This window comes from Triticum dicoccoides, chromosome 5A, assembly GCF_002162155.2.
Source record: "Triticum dicoccoides isolate Atlit2015 ecotype Zavitan chromosome 5A, WEW_v2.0, whole genome shotgun sequence".
Taxonomy (NCBI): domain Eukaryota; kingdom Viridiplantae; phylum Streptophyta; class Magnoliopsida; order Poales; family Poaceae; genus Triticum; species Triticum dicoccoides.
In genome coordinates this window covers 368,679,472-368,698,079 of record NC_041388.1, presented here as the reverse complement: position 1 = coordinate 368,698,079, position 18,608 = coordinate 368,679,472, and the positions used below count along the sequence as shown (strand labels likewise).

General features: G+C 44.7%; 1 pseudogene; it reads right to left on the bottom strand.

Annotated features, from left to right (window-relative positions):
* Positions 1-5,038: 5,038 nt before the first annotated feature.
* Positions 5,039-18,608, bottom strand: part of LOC119299538 — a 31,526-nt pseudogene continuing 17,956 nt past the window's right edge.

Sequence of the window (18,608 nt, the reverse complement as noted above, 5' to 3'; positions counted from 1 at the left end):
CCCGAGCTATGTAGTGACCTCCCGGAGCTCAACCGCACCCACCACCGTGGAGCTCGTCGCCGACGTGCTCCCGGTCACCCTCCGGCCACCACTTAGTGTCCATCGTGCTCACCACGTCACGTAGCACCTAACCAACCTAACCAACTACTCCCCGCACCTCACCGACCCCTCTAGCCTCAAGATCACCTTGGGCCGAACTCCGGTGGCCGCCAAAGTCGTCGCCGGCGCCAACTCCGGCCACCCCGACCCCAACGGACTCCACCAAGAGCTGCGGCTCCTCCTCAGCTCCACTCCGATGCCCTCCGCGACCCATTTGGTGGCCGGAACGGCCAAAACCACTTCCGCCGCCGCGTCGGGCTCGCCGGCGGCTAAACGCCGGTGCAGCCGACCTGGCTTTGACCGCGGGTGGGCCCTGGTTGACTCCGATGAGTCAATGACAGGTGGGGCCCAGCCCTGTTAATAAAATAGGTTTAGTTTTAATTAATCTTTAACTAAACTAATTACCCTGACACCCTGGACCCACAGTCAGGTTTGACCTGGACGTCTCCGTTGACCCTGACGTCATTCTGACGCATGGCTGACGCAATAAATTAATTTCTGGATTTATTCTAATATAGGAAATTCCAGAATATAGTTTAAACTTCAAAAATTCATAACTTTTAATCTGTAACTCCAAATCAAACAAGTTATATATGAAAAATGATCAGAAAAATCCAATCTATCCATATGTACCTGTTTCATGCATGTTTAAGCAAGCTAACTTGATGTTTAATGCAGAACAAGGTAAAACACTTTAAAACGCCATGTATGAGTTTGAAATTTGAATCTTTGGTTCAAATTGGTTCAAACCCTTCTGGTCTTAGTTGCATTAGCCCAACACACTCATATTGCCATGTTTCATGCATGCATCATATTGTCGCACATTGTTTGGTGATGGCTGTGTATCGGTGTTCTTTGCGGCAGGTTCTGCCTCCGAGGAGTACCGTGATTACCCTAGCGAAGAACCATATCAGTGCATCGAACCATCAGGCAAGCAACCAACCATTTGATCATATCCATACAATCCCATGTTCTCGCTCCTGCTCTCTTTTACTGCATTAAGACAACGCGTTTCAAACTGCTGTGTGCTACGGTAGTTGAACCCATTTCCTCTGCATGACATGTCATTGCCACGGTAACTAGATGAAACCCACTAGCATGTGTAGGAGTTGATTGAGCCATATGTATGTGTTGTTCCTACCTTGCTATGCCTGCTATGCTTAGAGTCGTGTCAGGTCTGGTTCATCTGGGTGATGGGCTAGAGTGAAATGATCATGTCGGTAATGAGAGTGATGTGGTGAACACGATTTGGTAAAGGTATCGATGAGAGGCCATGTAGGAGTACATGGTGGGTTGTTTCATTGAAGCCGACCTTAAGCACTGAGATCTGTATGTGTGATTTAAGATACAGCTACTACCATGCATTGGGCCCTGAAATATGACCCCGCTCGACTTCTTATTCACCCTAGTCCTCTGTCCAAGAGTTGCAAGTAGTTTCTGGTGTTTGTAGCCTACTGGAGGCCGTGGACAGCGCTGACCGTAGGGGTGGGCTGTGATGCGGTAGATACGTGGCACGGTGTATCGAATACCCGTTAGGTATCTCGAGAACCCTGTACACATCGTTCGGGGCCATATGGGAAACCTCGGCCGGACTCCCTGCGGATGGAACCTGGATAGGCGATAAACCTGGACCAGAGACTTAGGTGTTTAGGTAGGTCGTGGTTTACACCCACGTCGGCTTTCGCTTGAAGACTGCCGAGCACATGTCGTGTGCAGACGCTAAGTGGTGGAAACATGTATGAAGAAGTACACCCCTGTAGGGTTAACATGATCTATTCGAATAGCCGCGTCCGTGGTAAAGGACTACTTGGTTGCCTATACAGTTCATAGACAAGTTAATGGAAACTACTAAAAGCCTCAAGATAAGTGTGAGTGCCGAGGATGGCTCTTCCGTAGGAAGACGGAGGTGGATCCTCGGTAGTGTATTGAAGTGGTGAGTAGTGGACTCGTGTGCGCAAAACCATTTCAAGTTGGAGTCTCGTAGGATAGCCTAGCCAAGAGTCAAAGCTGGCTTGCTGCAATAGCCCCACCAACCCTTCTTGATAATGTGCATGTATGTAGGATCTAATGTAAGTCTTGCTGAGTACCTTTGTACTCATGTTGCTATAATTTACATTTTTACAGAAGACGCTGCAACCCCTTCTGATGGGTTCTTCGTAGACGTTGACATCAATGAGTAGGCTAAGGCCCAGGTGGTGATCCTGAGCTTGTGAAGGACCATGTAGTATAGCTAGGTTTTCCAAGCCTCTTTTATTTTACTAGTTGTCTGTACTCAGACAAGTTACTTCCGCTGCTAGTTTGTATGACTGTATGACTTGAATGCTGGGTCGTGTGACCCGTACTTATGTGTATGTTATGTATGGCTCTCTGAGCCTTAAATAAAGTACTTGTGTCGCAGAGTCATGTTGTGATGCCTTGTTGTATTTGCACATATCGAGCATATTGTGTGTATGATTGAAATGCTTGGTATGTGTGGGATCTGACTATCTAGTTGTTTATCTTTAGTAGCCTCTCTTACCGGGAAATGTCTCCTAGTGTTACCACTGAGCCATGGTAGCTTGCTACTGCTCTGGAACACTTAGGCTGGCCGGCATGTGTCCTTCCTCGTTCCTGTGTCTGTCCCTTCGGGGAAATGTCACGCATTGAGTACCGGAGTCCTGTTAGCCCGCTACAGCCCGGTTTACCGGAGTCCTGCTAGCCCAGTGCTACAGCCCGGACCCACTTGCTGATGACCGACACGTTCGATGCTGGGTCATGGATGCCTGTCCCTGTAAGTCTGTGCCACTTTGGGTTTACGACTAGTCATGTCAGCCCGGGCTCCTTATCATATGGATGCTAGCGACAATATCATATACGTGAGCCAAAAGACGCAAACGGTCCCGGGCAAAGGTAAGGCGACACCCGTGGGGATACCGTGCGTGAGGCCGCAAAGTGATATGAGGTGTTACAGGCTAGATCGATGTGACATTGAGTCGGGGTCCTGACAGAAAGTCATATTATTCCCTCTCTTATATTTTGATATTGGAAAAATAATTGAAGATGAAATAAATAAATCAAATGATCCTCTTTTCAAATTCAAGAAAAACTCTCAAATATGAAAATAACGAAATCTCCAACTCTCTCCGAAGGTCCTTGAGTTGCGTGAAATTTCTAGGATCGACCAAAATGCAAGAAAATAAAATATGCATGATGATCTAATGTATAACATTCCAAATTGAAAATTTGGGATGTTACAAAAGCTGGAGAAACATACACCCACTAGCCACCTAAGTGCGAAGCACGTCGGTAGAACCAGTCTCGCATAAGCGTACGCGTAATGTCGGTCTGGGCCGCTTCATCCAACAATGCCTCTGAATCAAGAATCAACTAGTGACGGCAAGCAATGTTTATATACCAACGCCCACAACTCCTTTGTGTTCTACTCATGCATATGACATCTACGCATAAACCTGGCTCGGATGCCACTGTTGGGGAATGCAGTAATTTCAAAACTTTCCTACGCACATGCAAGATCATGGTGATGCATAGCAACAAGAGGGGAGAGTATTGTCTACGTACCCTCGTAGACCGTAAGCGGAAGCGTTATGACAACGCGGTTCATGTAGTCGTACGTCTTCACGATTAACCGATCCTAGTACCGAAAGTACAGCACCTCCGCGATCTGCACACGTTCAGCTTGGTGACGTCCCACGAATTCACCATCCAACAGAGTGTCGAGGGAGAGCTTTGTCAACACGACGGCATGATGACGGTGATGATGATGCTACTGGAACAGGGCTTCGCCTAAGCACCTCTATGATATGAACGAGATGGATTATGGTGGAGGGGGGCACCGCACACGGCTAAGAGATCAATGGTCAACTTGTGTCTCCATGGGGTGCCCCCCTCCCCCGTATACAAAGGAGTGGAGGAGGGGGAGGGCCATCCCTCTACTATGGCGCGCCCTGGGGAGTCCTACTCCCACCGGGAGTAGGATTCCCCCCCCCTCCATGTAGTAGGAGTAGGAGAGAAGGAAAGGGAAAAGAGAAGAGAAGGAAGGAGGGGGCGCAGCCCCTCCCCCTAGTCCAATTCGGACTAAGTCTTGGGGGCGCGCAGCCTCCTCTCTCTCTTTCCCCTAAAGCCCAATAAGGCCCATATACTCCCCGGCGAATTCCCGTAACTCTCTGGTACTCCAAAAAATACCCGAATCACTCGGAACCTTTCCGATGTCCGAATATAGTCGCCCAATGTATCGATCTTTATGTCTCGACCATTTCAAGATTCCTCATCATGTCCCCGATCTCATCCGGGACTCCAAACTACCTACGGTACATCAAAACACATAAACTCATATTACTGATTGTTACCGAACATTAAGCGTGCGGACCCTACGGGTTTGAGAACTATGTAGACATGACCGAAACTCGTCTCCGGTCAATAACCAATAGCGGAACCTGGATGCTCATATTGGTTCCTACATATTCTACGAAGATCTTTATCGATCAAACCGAATAACAACATACGTTGTTCCCTTCATCATCGGTATGTTACTTGCTCGAGATTTGATCGTCGGTATCTCAATACCTAGTTCAATCTCGTTACGGGCAAGTCTCTTTACTCGTTCTGTAATACATCTTCCCGCAACTAACTCATTAGTCACAATGCTTGCAAGGCTTATAGTGATGTGTATTACCGAGTGGGCCCGAAGATACCTCTCCGACAATCGGAGTGACAAATCCTAATCTCGATCTATGCCAACTCAACAAGCACCATCGGAGACACCTGTAGAGAACCTTTATAATCACCCAGTTACATTGTGACGTTTGGTAGCACATAAAGTGTTCCTCTGATACTCGGGAGTTGCATAATCTCAGTCATAGGAACACGTATAAGTCATGAAGAAATCAATAGCAACAAACTAAACAATCAAGTGCTAAGCTAACGGAATGGATCAAGTCAATCACATCATTCTCCTAATGACATCCTCGCACTGCCGGATGTACGGGACCACCTTGGCGTTGTCGTTGTCTCCCCTTGTCTGGCAGTCATGATCCTGTTTATCAAATGACAACTCATGTCTATGGTTAGGAAACATAACCATCTTTGACCAACGAGCTAGTCAAGTAGAGGCATACTAGTGACACTCTGTTTGTCTATGTATTCACACTTGTATTATGTTTCCGGTTAATACAATTCTAGCATGAATAATAAACATTTATCATGAAATAAGGAAATAAATAATAACTTTATTATTGCCTCTAGGGCATATTTCCTTCGTGTACAATAGTGATCCAGGAGTAGATCACTGGACAGTGGTCAAAATTATCGTTAGGTACCTAAAGAGGACTAAGGAAATGTTTCTCAGTTATGGAGGTGACAAAGAGTTCGTCGTAAAGAGTTGCTTCGATGCAAGCTTTGACATCAATCTGGATGACTCTGAGTCTTGATCTGGATACATATTGAAAGTGGGGGCAATTAGCTAGAGTAGCTCCATGCATGGCATTGTAGACATAGAAATTTGCAAAACATACGGATATGAATCTGGCAGACCCGTTGACTAAACTTCTCTCACAAGCAAAACATGATCACACCTTAGTGCTCTTTGGGTGTTAACCACATAGCGGTGTGAACTAGATTATTGACAATAGTAAACCCTTTGGGTGTTGGTCACATGGCGATGTGAACTATGGGTGTCAATCACATAAAGATGTGAACTATTGGTGTTAAATCACATGGCGATGTGAACTAAATTATTGACTCTAGTGCAAGTGGGAGACTGAAGGAAATATGCCCTAGAGGCAATAATAAAGTTGTTATTTTATATTTCCTTGTATCATGGTAAATTTTTATTATTCATGCTAGAATTGTATTAACCGGAAACTTGATACATGTGTGGGTACATAGAAAAAACAACGTGTCCCTGGGAAGCCTCTACTAGACTAGCTCGTTAATCAAAGATGGTTAACTTTCCTAACCATAGACATGTGTTGTCATTTGGTAAACGGGATCATATCAATAGAAAAATGATGTGATGGACAAGACCCATCTGTTAGCTTAGCATTATGATTGCTCAGTTTTATTGATATTGCTTTCTTCATGACTTATACATATTCCTTTGACTATGAGATTATGCAACTCCCGGATATCGGAGGAATACCTTGTGTGCTATCAAATATCACAACGTAACTGGGTGATTATAAATATGCTCTACAAGTATCTCCGAAGGTGTTTGTTTGGTTGGCATAGATCGAGATTAGGAATGGTCACTCCGAGTATCGGAGAGGTATCTCTAGGCCCTCTCGGTAATGCACATCATGATAAGCCTTGCAAACAATGTGACTAGTGAGTTAGTTGTAGGATGATGAATTACGGAATGAGTAAACAGACTTACCGGTAATGAGATTGAACTAGGTATGAAAATACCAATGATCGAATCTCAGGCAAGTAACATACCGATGACAAAGGGAATAACGTATGTTGTCATTATGGTTTGACCGATAAAGATCTTCGTAGAATATGTAGGAACCAATATGAGCATATAGGTTCCGCTATTGGTTATTGACCGGAGAGGTGTCTCGGTCATGTCTACATAGTTCTCGAACCCGTAGGGTCCGCACGCTTAACGTTCGATGACGATTCTGTATTATATGAGTTATGTGATTTGGTGACCAATGTTGTCATGAGTCCCGGATGAGATCACGGACATGAAGAGGAGTCTCGAAATGGTCTACAGGTAAAGATTCATATATAGGACAATAGTATTCGGACACCGGAAGTGTTCTGGGGGTACCGGGTACGTATCGGGTCACTAGAAGGGGTTCCGGGCAACCCCCGACAAGCTATATGGGCCTAATGGGCCAAGAGGGGAAACACACCAGCCACTGAGGGGCTGGTGCGCCCCCCCCCCCCCCATATGGGCTGGCCAAACTGGAGAAGGAAAGGGGAAGAAGGAAAGGAAAAATATAATAGGATTCCCCCTTTCCCATTTTCCCTTCCTACTCCGAATAGGAATAGGAAAGGGGGGAGGCCGAATTGGGAGAACCCCAAGTAGGATTCCTCCTACTTGGGGCGCCCCCTTGGCTACCTCTCCTCCCCTCCAACCTATATATATGTGGGGGAGCACCGCTAGAACACACAACAAACATTGTTAGCCATGTGCGGCGCCCCCCTCCACAGTTTACACCTCCAGTCATATTCACGTAGTGCTTAGGCGAAGCCTTGCGCGGATCACTTCACCATCACCGTCACCATGCTGTTGTGCTGACGAAACTCTCCCTCGACACTTTGCTGGATTAAGTGTTTGAGGGGCATCATCGAGCTGAACGTGTGCAGAACTCGGAGGTGTCGTACATTCGGTGCTTGATCGGTTGAATCGAGAAGATGTTCGACTACATCAACCGCGTTAAGCTAATGCTTCCGCTTTCGTCTACGAGGGTACGTGGACACACTCTCCCCCTCTCGTTGCTATGCTTCTCCTAGATAGATCTTGCGTGAGCGTAGGAAATTTTTGAAATTGCATGCTATGTTACCCAACACTAGCTACTAGCTATGGACCCGTAGGTCTGAAGTAAACTACTCAAGCTTCATCGGGGAGGAAATGGTGTTGATGTAGAAGCCCTCCGTGATCGATTTCCCCTCTGGCAGGATGCCGGAAAAGGCCCCAAGATGCGATCTCAGGGGTACAGAAGGTTGCAGTGGTGGAAAAGTGGTTCCGTGGCTCCCCTAGATGTTTTTGGGGTATAAGACTATATATAGGTGAAAGAATTACGTCAGGGGAGCTACGACGGGCCCACAAGGTCGGGGGGCACGCCCTCCACTCTTGCGGCCGCCTCGAGGCTCCTCTGACTTATACTCCAAGTCTCCTAGGTGTCTTCTGGTCCAAGAAAAATCATGGCGAAAGTTTTATTCTGTTTGGACTCCGTTTAGTATTCCTTTTCTGTGAAACTCTAAAACAAGGAAAAAGCAGAAACTGGCACTGGCACTGGGCTCTAGGTTAAAAGGTTAGTCCCAAAAATCATATAAAATAGCATATTAAAGCATATAAAACATCCAAAACAGATAATATAATAGCATGGAACAATCAAAAATTATAGATACGTTGGAGACGTATCACTGCTCCGACTCTCGCTCGCTCGCGCTGCTGATGCTCTGTTCGCTCGGTCTTGTTGTTGCTCTGCTCTCCCCGTCGCTCGTGATGCTGCTTTGCTCTTGCTCTCGCTCGCACTACTGATGCTGGTACATAGGCTGCTGCAGCTACATGAGTTGCTACTCTGGCTCTAGTTTGCATTGTTCCTCCAGGTGCTGCTGCTCCAGCTGCTATCTGCTACTGTGTTTCCTGTCGATCGCCTGCTGATTTAGACCAGTGTTTCTCTACTACTAGTGATCAAGCGGCCTAAACTACATGTGAAGTGCCTCTCTGCTACCAGTGTGTTCAGTTTCGATAGTAACATTCAGATTCCACAGTAAATTTCAGTTTCGACAGTTAAGTTCAGAGTCAACAGTTTTTACCTCATCTGTTGTAGTCAGGTGTTTTTTGGTGATGTAAATTTTACATCTATCACTTTTTGGTAATGTATTTTACATCATCTATTGCAGATGCTATTAGAATCCCACTTGAGATTAATGATGTATGTCTTATACTGCTTCAGCCTCGACATCTTACGGCTCGCTAGAGCTGTGCCAACGACGGAACCATCCATCACAACAGAGCAGTACCCTGGACGCCATCTACAAACGCCTTAGATCTTTCTCCACACCTCCGACAGCCACCTCTGCCACAACTTCTTTAGCGACCAACCCAATGATGCGGAGGTCGACACGGCTATGCCAAAGAGGTTGTACACTTGTCGCATCACTTATTACTCTACATTCATGTCGATCCATTAGGGCTATTTTGGTTCAAAGGAAAAAGTGAAGGAAAACATAGCAATGGGAAATTTTCCTATGGCACTCTACTATTCAATTATTCATGCATTTTGTTCAAAGCAATGGAGCAAAACATCCACCTGGGCCTACTTTTCAAAATCCTATGCATGAAAACAAGAATAAGTGCATTAGTGGTAGAATGACATTCTAACTGTACACACTTTCATATGGTTTCACTTTAATTTGGTCATGTTTCTTTGCATCCCTTTGCTCTTCCAATTCCTATCAACCAAACACCCAAGTTGACAGAAATCATGTGCTTACAAATGCTTTGTTTCCCACGTGCATTCCTATCCTATTACGGTGTTTTCCTATCCCTGCGTTTTTAGGATCATGCAAGCCAAAGGAGCCCTTATAGAATTACTTCAGTTACAGATAGGTGTCGAAGAAAACTTTTTGTGGTTTGTCCTACTCCTGCCGTGACGTCGTCCACCTCACCTGAATCGCTCAATCGACAAAAGCATCCACCATACCAGACATCACGACTCCTGACCGTCTTTTGCCGCCTCAAATCTCCTTCCCTTCCGCCGACACCCACCGCAACTGCATCACCATCATCGACTCAATAGATGAACCTGACGAGTACACGGGTCCACAAGAGAGGTTGCACTCTTTTGTTTTTGCTTATGTTATGCATTGCTTAATATTACCTGCTATTCTATTGTCATGTTCACCTCTTAGACTCCAATTCATGTCCAAATTAATGTTCAAACTTGAGTTTTAAAAATACTTGTGGGGCACATATCGAAGCAGCAATCAATATAGTATCTCTGTATATTATCTGGTTCACCTAGGGTATGCCAATGTTGCTCATCTTGGGTGGGAAACAAACAGTAAAGCAATCATCATCTACCTTTTTATTAAATTAAAGCTATCATGAGCCTGCTATCATTATTTTAGGATCCATCCACTGGTTGTTACCATCACCCTAGATTTCTGCATGCTCTCCTTACATAATCTCACTATATTTTTTCGTATGCATGCCAGATATTGTACACAGTCATGCTGAACATGTAGAGAAAAAGGGAAGAGTTCTGCGCGGCAATACAATGTCATGCAGACATCGCTCCATGGTGGGTTCAATGGCAAACCCTTCCCTCCCCCCTTCAGATTGTAATCCAAAGGAAGAAATTTGTGTTGGGGAACATAGTAATTTCAAAAAAAAATCCTACGCACACACAGGATCATGGTGATGCATAGCAATGAGAGTGAACAGCGTGTCCACTTACCCTCGTAGACCGAATGCGGAAGCGTTAGCACAACGCGGTTGATGTAGTCGTACGTCTTCATGATCCAATCGATCCAAGTACCGAACGCACGGCACCTCTGAGTTCTGCACACGTTCAACTCGATGATGTCCCACGAGCTCTGATCCAGCAAAGCTTCACAGGAGAGTTTCGTCAGCACGACGGCGTGGTGACGGTGATGATGATGCTACCGAAGTAGGGCTTCGCCTAAGCATCGCTACGCTATGATCCAGGTGGATTATGGTGGAGGGGGGCACTGCACACGACTAAGAGATCAATGATCAATTGTTGTGTCTATGGGGTGCCCCCCTGCCCCCGTATATAAAGGAGCAAGGGGAGGAGGCGGCCGGACAGGGAGAGGCGCGCCAAGAGGGGGAGTCCTACTCCCACTAGGAGTAGGACTCCTCCCTTTCCTAGTAGGAGTAGGAGAGGGGGAAGGAAAGGGAGAGGAGGAGAAGGAAAGAGGGGGTCGGCCCCCCTTGCCCTAAACCAATTCGGTTTGGGCCTTGGGGGGGGGCACCCCACACTTCCCTTGCTGCCCTCTATTTCCACTAAGGCCCATGTAGGCCCATTAAGCCCACGAGGGGTTCCGGTAACCCCCCGGTACTCCGGTATATCTCTGAAACCTTCCGGAACCTTTTCGGTGTTTGAACATAGCCGTCCAATATATCGATCTTTGCGTCTCGACCATTTCGAGACTCCTCGTCATGTCCCCGATCTCATCCGGGACTCTGAACTACCTTCGGTACATCAAATCACATAAACTCATAATACAATCATCACCGAAACTTTAAGCGTGCGGACCCTGTGGGTTCGAGAACTATGCAGACATGACCGAGACACGTCTCCGGTCAATAACCAATAGCGGAACCTAGATGCTCATATTGGCTCCCACATATTCTATGAAGATCTTTATCGGTCAAACCGCATAACAACATACGTTGTTCCCTTTGTCATCAGTATGTTACTTGCCCGAGATTCGATCGTCGGTATCTCAATACCTAGTTCAATCTCGTTACCGGCAAGTCTCTTTACTCGTTCCGTAATACATCATCCCGCAACTAACTTATTAGTTACAATGCTTGCAAGGCTTATAGTGATGTGCATTACCAAGTGGGCCCAAAGATACCTCTCCGACAATCGGAGTGACAAATCCTAATCTCGAAATACGCCAACTCAGCAAGTACCTCTGGAGACACCTGTAAAGCACCTTTATAATCACCCAGTTACATTGTGACGTTTGGTAGCACACAAAGTGGTACTCCGGTAAACGAGAGTTGCATAATCTCATAGTCATAGGAACATGTATAAGTCATGAAGAAAGCAATAGCAACATACTAAACGATCAAGTGCTAAGCTAACGGAATGGGCCAAGTCAATCACATCATTCTCCTAATGATGTGATCACGTTAATCAAATGACAACTCATGTCTATGGCTAGGAAACATAACTATCTTTGATCAACGAGCTAGTCAAGTAGAGGCATAATAGTGACACTCTGTTTGTCTATGTATTCACACATGTATCATGTTTCCGGTTAATACAATTCTAGCATGAATAATAAAAATTTATCATGATATAAGGAAATAAACAATAACTTTATTATTGCCTCTAGGGCATATTTCCTTCAGTCTCCCACTTGCACTAGAGTCAATAATCTAGATTACACAGTAATGATTCTAACACCCATGGAGCCTTGGTGCTGATCGTGTTTTGCTCGTGGAAGAGGCTTAGTCAACGGGTCTGCAACATTCAGATCCGTATGTATCTTGCAAATCTCTATGCCTCCCACCTGGACTTGATCCCGGATGGAGTTGAAGCGTCTCTTGATGTGCTTGGTTCTCTTGTGAAATCTGGATTCTTTCGCCAAGGCAATTGCACCAGTATTGTCACAAAATATTTTCATTGGACCCGATGCACTAGGTATGACACCTAGATCGGATATGAACTCCTTCATCCAGACTCCTTCATTTGCTGCTTCCGAAGCAGCAATGTACTCTGCTTCACATGTAGATCCCGCCACGACGCTCTGTTTGGAAGTGCTCCAACTGACAGCCCCACCGTTCAATATAAACACGTATCCGGTTTGCGATTTAGAATCGTCCGGATCAGTGTCAAAGCTTGCATCAACGTAACCATTTACGATGAGCTCTTTGTCACCTCCATAAATGAGAAGCATATCCTTAGTCCTTTTCAGGTACTTCAGGATGTTCTTGACCGCTGTCCAGTTATCCACTCCTGGATTACTTTGGTACCTCCCTGCTAAACTAATAGCAAGGCACACATCAGGTCTGGTACACAACATTGCATACATGATAGAGCCTATAGCTGAAGCATAGGGAACATCTTTCATTTTCTCTCTATCTTCTACAGTGGTCGGGCATTGAGTCTTACTCAACTTCACACCTTGTAATACAAGCAAGAACCCTTTCTTTGCCTGGTCCATTTTGAACTTCTTCAAAACTTTGTCAAGGTATGTGCTTTGTGAAAGTCCAATTAAGCATCTTGATCTATCTCTATAGATCTTGATGCCCAATATGTAAGCAGCTTCACCGAGGTCCTTCATTGAAAAACTCTTATTCAAGTATCCTTTTATGCTATCCAGAAATTCTATATCATTTCCAATCAATAATATGTCATCCACATATAATATTAGAAATGCTACACAGCTCCCACTCACTTTCTTGTAAATACAGGCTTCTCCAAAAGTCTGTATAAAACCATATGCTTTGATCACACTATCAAAGCGTTTATTCCAACTCCGAGAAGTTTGGACCAGTCCATAAATGGATCGCTGGAGCTTGCACACTTTGTTAGTACCTTTTGGATCGATAAAACCTTCAGGTTGCATCATATAGAACTCTTCTTCCAGAAATCCATTCAGGAATGCAGTCTTTACATCCATTTGCCAAATTTCATAATCATGAAATGCGGCAATAGCTAACATGATTCGGACGGACTTAAGCATCGCTAGGGGTGAGAAGGTCTCATCGTAGTCAACTCCTTGAACTTGTTGAAAACCTTTCGCAACAAGTCGAGCTTTGTAGACAGTAACATTACCATCAGCGTCTGTCTTCTTCTTGAAGATCCATTTATTCTCGATGGCTTGCCGATCATCGGGCAAGTCAACCAAAGTCCACACTTTGTTCTCATACATGGATCCCATCTCAGATTTCATGGCCTCAAGCCATTTTGTGGAATCTGGGCTCATCATCGCTTCCTCATAGTTCGTAGGTTCGTCATGGTCTAGCAACATGACCTCCAGAACAGGATTACCGTACCACTCTGGTGCGGATCTTACTCTGGTTAACCTACGAGGTTTGATAGTAACTTGATTTGAAGTTTCATGATCATCATCATTAGCTTCCCCACTAATTGGTGTAGGTGTCACAGGAACCGGTTTCTGTGATCAGCTACTTTCCAATGAGGGAGCAGGTACAGTTACCTCATCAAGTTCTACTTTCCTCCCACTCACTTCTTTCGAGAGAAACTCCTTCTCTAGAAAGGATCTATTCTTAGCAAAGAATGTCTTGCCTTCGGATCTGTGATAGAAGGTGTACCCAACAGTTTCCTTTGGGTATCCTATGAAGACACATTTCTCCCATTTGGGTTCGAGCTTATCAGGTTGAAGCTTTTTCACATAAGCATCGCAGCCCCAAACTTTAAGAAATGACAACTTTGGTTTCTTGCCAAACCACAGTTCATAAGGAGTCGTCTCAACGGATTTAGATGGTGCCCTATTTAATGTGAATGCAGCCGTCACTAAAGCATAACCCCAAAACGATAGCGGTAAATCAGTAAGAGACATCATAGATTGCACCATATCTAGTAAAGTACGATTACGATGTTCGGACACACCATTACGCTGTGGTGTTCCGGGTGGCGTGAGTTGCGAAACTATTCCGCATTGTTTCAAATATAGACCAAACTCGTAACTCAAATATTCTCCTCCACGATCAGATCATAGAAACTTTATTTTCTTGTTACGATGATTTTCCACTTCACTCTGAAATTCTTTGAACTTTTCAAATGTTTCAGACTTATGTTTCATTAAGTAGATATACCCATATCTGCTCAAATCATCTGTGAAGGTGAGAAAATAACGATACCTGCTGTGAGCCTCAATATTCATTGGACAACATGCATCAGTATGTATGATTTCCAACAAATCCGTTGCTCGCCCCATTGTTCCGGAGAATGGCATTTTAGTCATCTTGCCCATGAGGCATGGTTCGCAAGTACCAAGTGATTCATAATCAAGTGATTCCAAAAGTCCATCGGTATGGAGTTTCTTCATGCGCTTTACATCAATATGACCCAAACGGCAGTGCCACAAATAAGTTGCACTATCATTATCAACTCTGCATCTTTTGGCTTCAATATTATGAATATGTGTGCCACTACTATCGAGATTTAACACAAATAGACCACTCTTCAAGGGTGCATGACCATAAAAGATATTACTCATATAAATAGAACAACCATTATTCTCAGATTTAAATGAATAACCATCTCGCATCAAACAAGATCCAGATATAATGTTCATGCTCAACGCTGGCACCAAATAACAATTATTCAGGTCTAAAACTAATCCCGAAGGTAGATGTAGAGGTAGCGTGCCGACGGCGATCACATCGACTTTGGAACCATTTCCCACGCGCATCATCACCTCATCCTTAGCCAGTCTTCGCTTAATCCGTAGTCCCTGTTTCGAGTTGCAAATATTAGCAACAGAACCAGTATCAAATACTCAGGTGCTACTGCGAGCTCCGGCAACATATACCTTTGTTCACCTTGCCATCCTTCTTATCCGCCAAATACTTGGGGAAGTTCCGCTTCCAGTGACTAGTCCCTTTGTAGTAGAAGCACTCAGTCTCAGGTTTAGGTCCAGATTTGGGTTTCTTCTCTTGAGCAGCAACTTGCTTGCCGTTCTTTTTGAAGTTCCCTTTCTTCTTCCCTTTACCTTTTTTCTTGAAACTGGTGGTTTTGTTAACCATCAGCTCCTTTTTTGGTTTCTACCTCCGCAGCCTTTAGCATTGCGAAGAGCTCGGTAATTGTCTTATCCATCCCTTGCATATTATAGTTCATCACAAAGCTCTTGTAGCTTGGTGGCAATGATTGAAGAATTCTGTCAATAACACTATCATCCAGAAGAATAACTCCCAGTTGAATCAAGTGATTGCAGTACCCGGGCATTCTGAGTATATGCTCACTGACAGAACTATTCTCCTCCATCTTGCAGCTGTAGAACTTATTGGAGACTTCATATCTCTCAATCCGGGCATTTGCTTGAAATATTAACTTCAACTCCTGGAACATCTCATATGCTCCATGACGTTCAAAATGTCGTTGAAGTCCCAGTTCTAAGCCGTAAATCATGGCACATTGAACTATCGAGTAGTCATCAACACGCGACTGCCAGGCATTCACAATGTCTGCAGTTGCCGACGCGGGTGATACACCTAGAGGTGCTTCCAGGACGTAATTCTTCTGTGCAGCAATGAGGATAATCCTCAAGTTACGAACCCAGTCCGTGTAATTGCTACCATCATCTTTCAACTTTGCTTTCTCAAGGAACGCATTAAAATTCAACGGAATAACAACACGGGCCATCTATCTACAATAACATAGACAAGCAAAATACTATTAGGTACTAAGTTCATGATAAATTTAAGTTCAATTAATCATATTACTTAAGAACTCCCACTTAGATAGACATCCCTCTAATCATCTAAGTGATCACGTGATCCATATCAACTAAACCATAACTGATCATCACGTGAAATGGACTAGTTTTCAATGGTGAACATCACTATGTTGATCATATCTACTATATGATTCACGCTCGACCTTTCGGTCTCCGTGTTCCGAGGCCATATCTGCATATGCTAGGCTCATCAAGTTTAACCCTAGTATTCTGCGTGTGTAAAACTGTCTTACACCCGTTGTAGATGAACGTTGAGCTTATCACACCCGATCATCACGTGGTGTCTCGGCACGACGAACTTTGACAACGGTGCATACTCAGGGAGAACAGTTTTACCTTGAAATTTAGTGAGAGATCATCTTATAATGCTACCGTCAAACAAAGCAGAATAAGATGCATAAAGGATAACCATCACATGCAATCAATATAAGTGATATGACATGGGCATCATCATCTTGTGCCTTTGATCTCCATCTCCAAAGCACCGTCATGATCACCATCTTCACCGGCGCGACACCTTGATCTCCATCGTAGCATCATTGTCATCTCACCAACTATTGCTTCTACGACTATCGCTACCGCTTAGTGATAAAGTAAAGCAATTACAGGGCGATTGCATTGCATACAATAAAGCGATAACCATATGGCTCCTGCCAGTTGCCGATAACTCCGTTACAAAACATGATCATCTCATACAATAAATATAGCATCAAGTCTTGACCATATCACATCACAACATGTCCTGCAAAAACAAGTTAGACGTCCTCTACTTTGTTGTTGCAAGTTTTACGTGGCTACTGCGGGCTGAGCAAGAACCGTTCGTACCTACGCATCAAAACCACAACGATAGTTCGTCAAGTTAGTGATGTTTTAACCTTCGCAAGGACCGGGCGTAGCCACACTTGGTTCAACTAAAGTTGGAGAAACTGACACCCGCCAGCCACCTATGTGCAAAGCACGTCGGTAGAACCAGTCTCGCGTAAGCGTACGCGTAATGTCGGTCCGGGCCGCTTCATCCAACAATACCACCGAACCAAAGTATGACATGTTGGTAAGCAGTATGACTTGTATTGCCCACAACTCACTTGTGTTCTACTTGTGCATATAACATCTACGCAATAACCTGGCTCTGATACCACTGTTGGGGAACGTAGTAATTTCAAAAAAAATCCAACGCACACACAGGATCATGGTGATGCACAGCAACGAGAGAGAAGAGTGTGTCCACGTACCCTCGTAGACCAAATGTGGAAGCGTTAGCACAACGCAGTTGATGTAGTTGTACATCTTTACGATCCGACCGATCCAAGTACCGAATGCACGGCACCTCCGAGTTATGCACACGTTCAACTCGATGACGTCCCATGAGCTCTGATGCAGCAAAGCTTCACAGGAGAGTTTCGTCAGCACGACGGCATGGTGACGGTGATGATGATGCTACCGACGTAGGGCTTCGCATAAGCACCACTATGATATGATCAACGTGGATTATGGTGGAGGGGGGCACCGCACACGGCTAAGAGATCAATGATCAATTGTTGTGTCTATGGGGTGCCCCCTGCCCCCGTATATAAAGGAGCAAGGGGAGGAGGCGACCGGCCAGGGAGAGGCGCGCCAAGAGGGGGAGTCCTACTCCCAGTAGGAGTAGGACTCCTTGCTATCTCTTGAGCACTGCGTTGGATTTCCCCGAAGAGGAGAGGATGATGCAGCAAAGTAGCTAAGTATTTCCCTCAGTTTTTGAGGACCAAGTTATCAATCCAGTAGGAGCCTACGCGCGAGTCCCTCATACCAACACAAAAACAATAGCTCAACGCAACCAACGCGCTTAGGGGTTGTCAATCCCTTCACGGTCACTTACGGAAGTGAGATCTGATAGAGATGATAAATAATATTTTTGGTATTTTTGGTATAGAGATGCAAAGTAAAAAGTAAAAGCAAAGCAATAATAAAGTGATGGATATTGATATAATGAGAAAGAGACCCGGGGCCATAGGTTTCACTAGTGGCTTCTCTCAAGAGCATAAGTATTGTACGGTGGGTGAACAAATTATTGTTGAGAAATTGATAGAATTGAGCATAGTTATGAGAATATCTAGGTATGATCATGTATATAGGCATCACGTCCGAGACAAGTAGACCGACTCCTGCCTGCATCTACTACTATTACTCCACTCATCGACCGCTATCCAGCATGCATCTAGAGTATTAAGTTAAAAACAGAGTAACGCCTTAAGCAAGATGACATGATGTAGAGGGATAATTTCATGCAATATGATAAAAAAACCATCTTGTTATCCTCGATGGCAACAATACAATATGTGCCTTGCTGCCCCTTCTGTCACTGAGAAAGGACACCGCAAGATCGAACCCAAAGCTAAGCACTTCTCCCATGGCAAGAACAACCAATCTAGTAGGCCAAACCAAACTGATAATTCGAAGAGACTTGCAAAGATAACCAATCATACATAAAAGAATTCAGAGAAGATTCAAATATTATTCATAAATAGACTTGATCATAAACCCACAATTCATCGATCTCAACAAACACACCACAAAAAGAAGATTACATCAAATAGATCTCCACAAGAGAGGGGGAGAACATTGTATTGAGATCCAAAAAGAGAGAAGAAGCCATCTAGCTACTAACTATG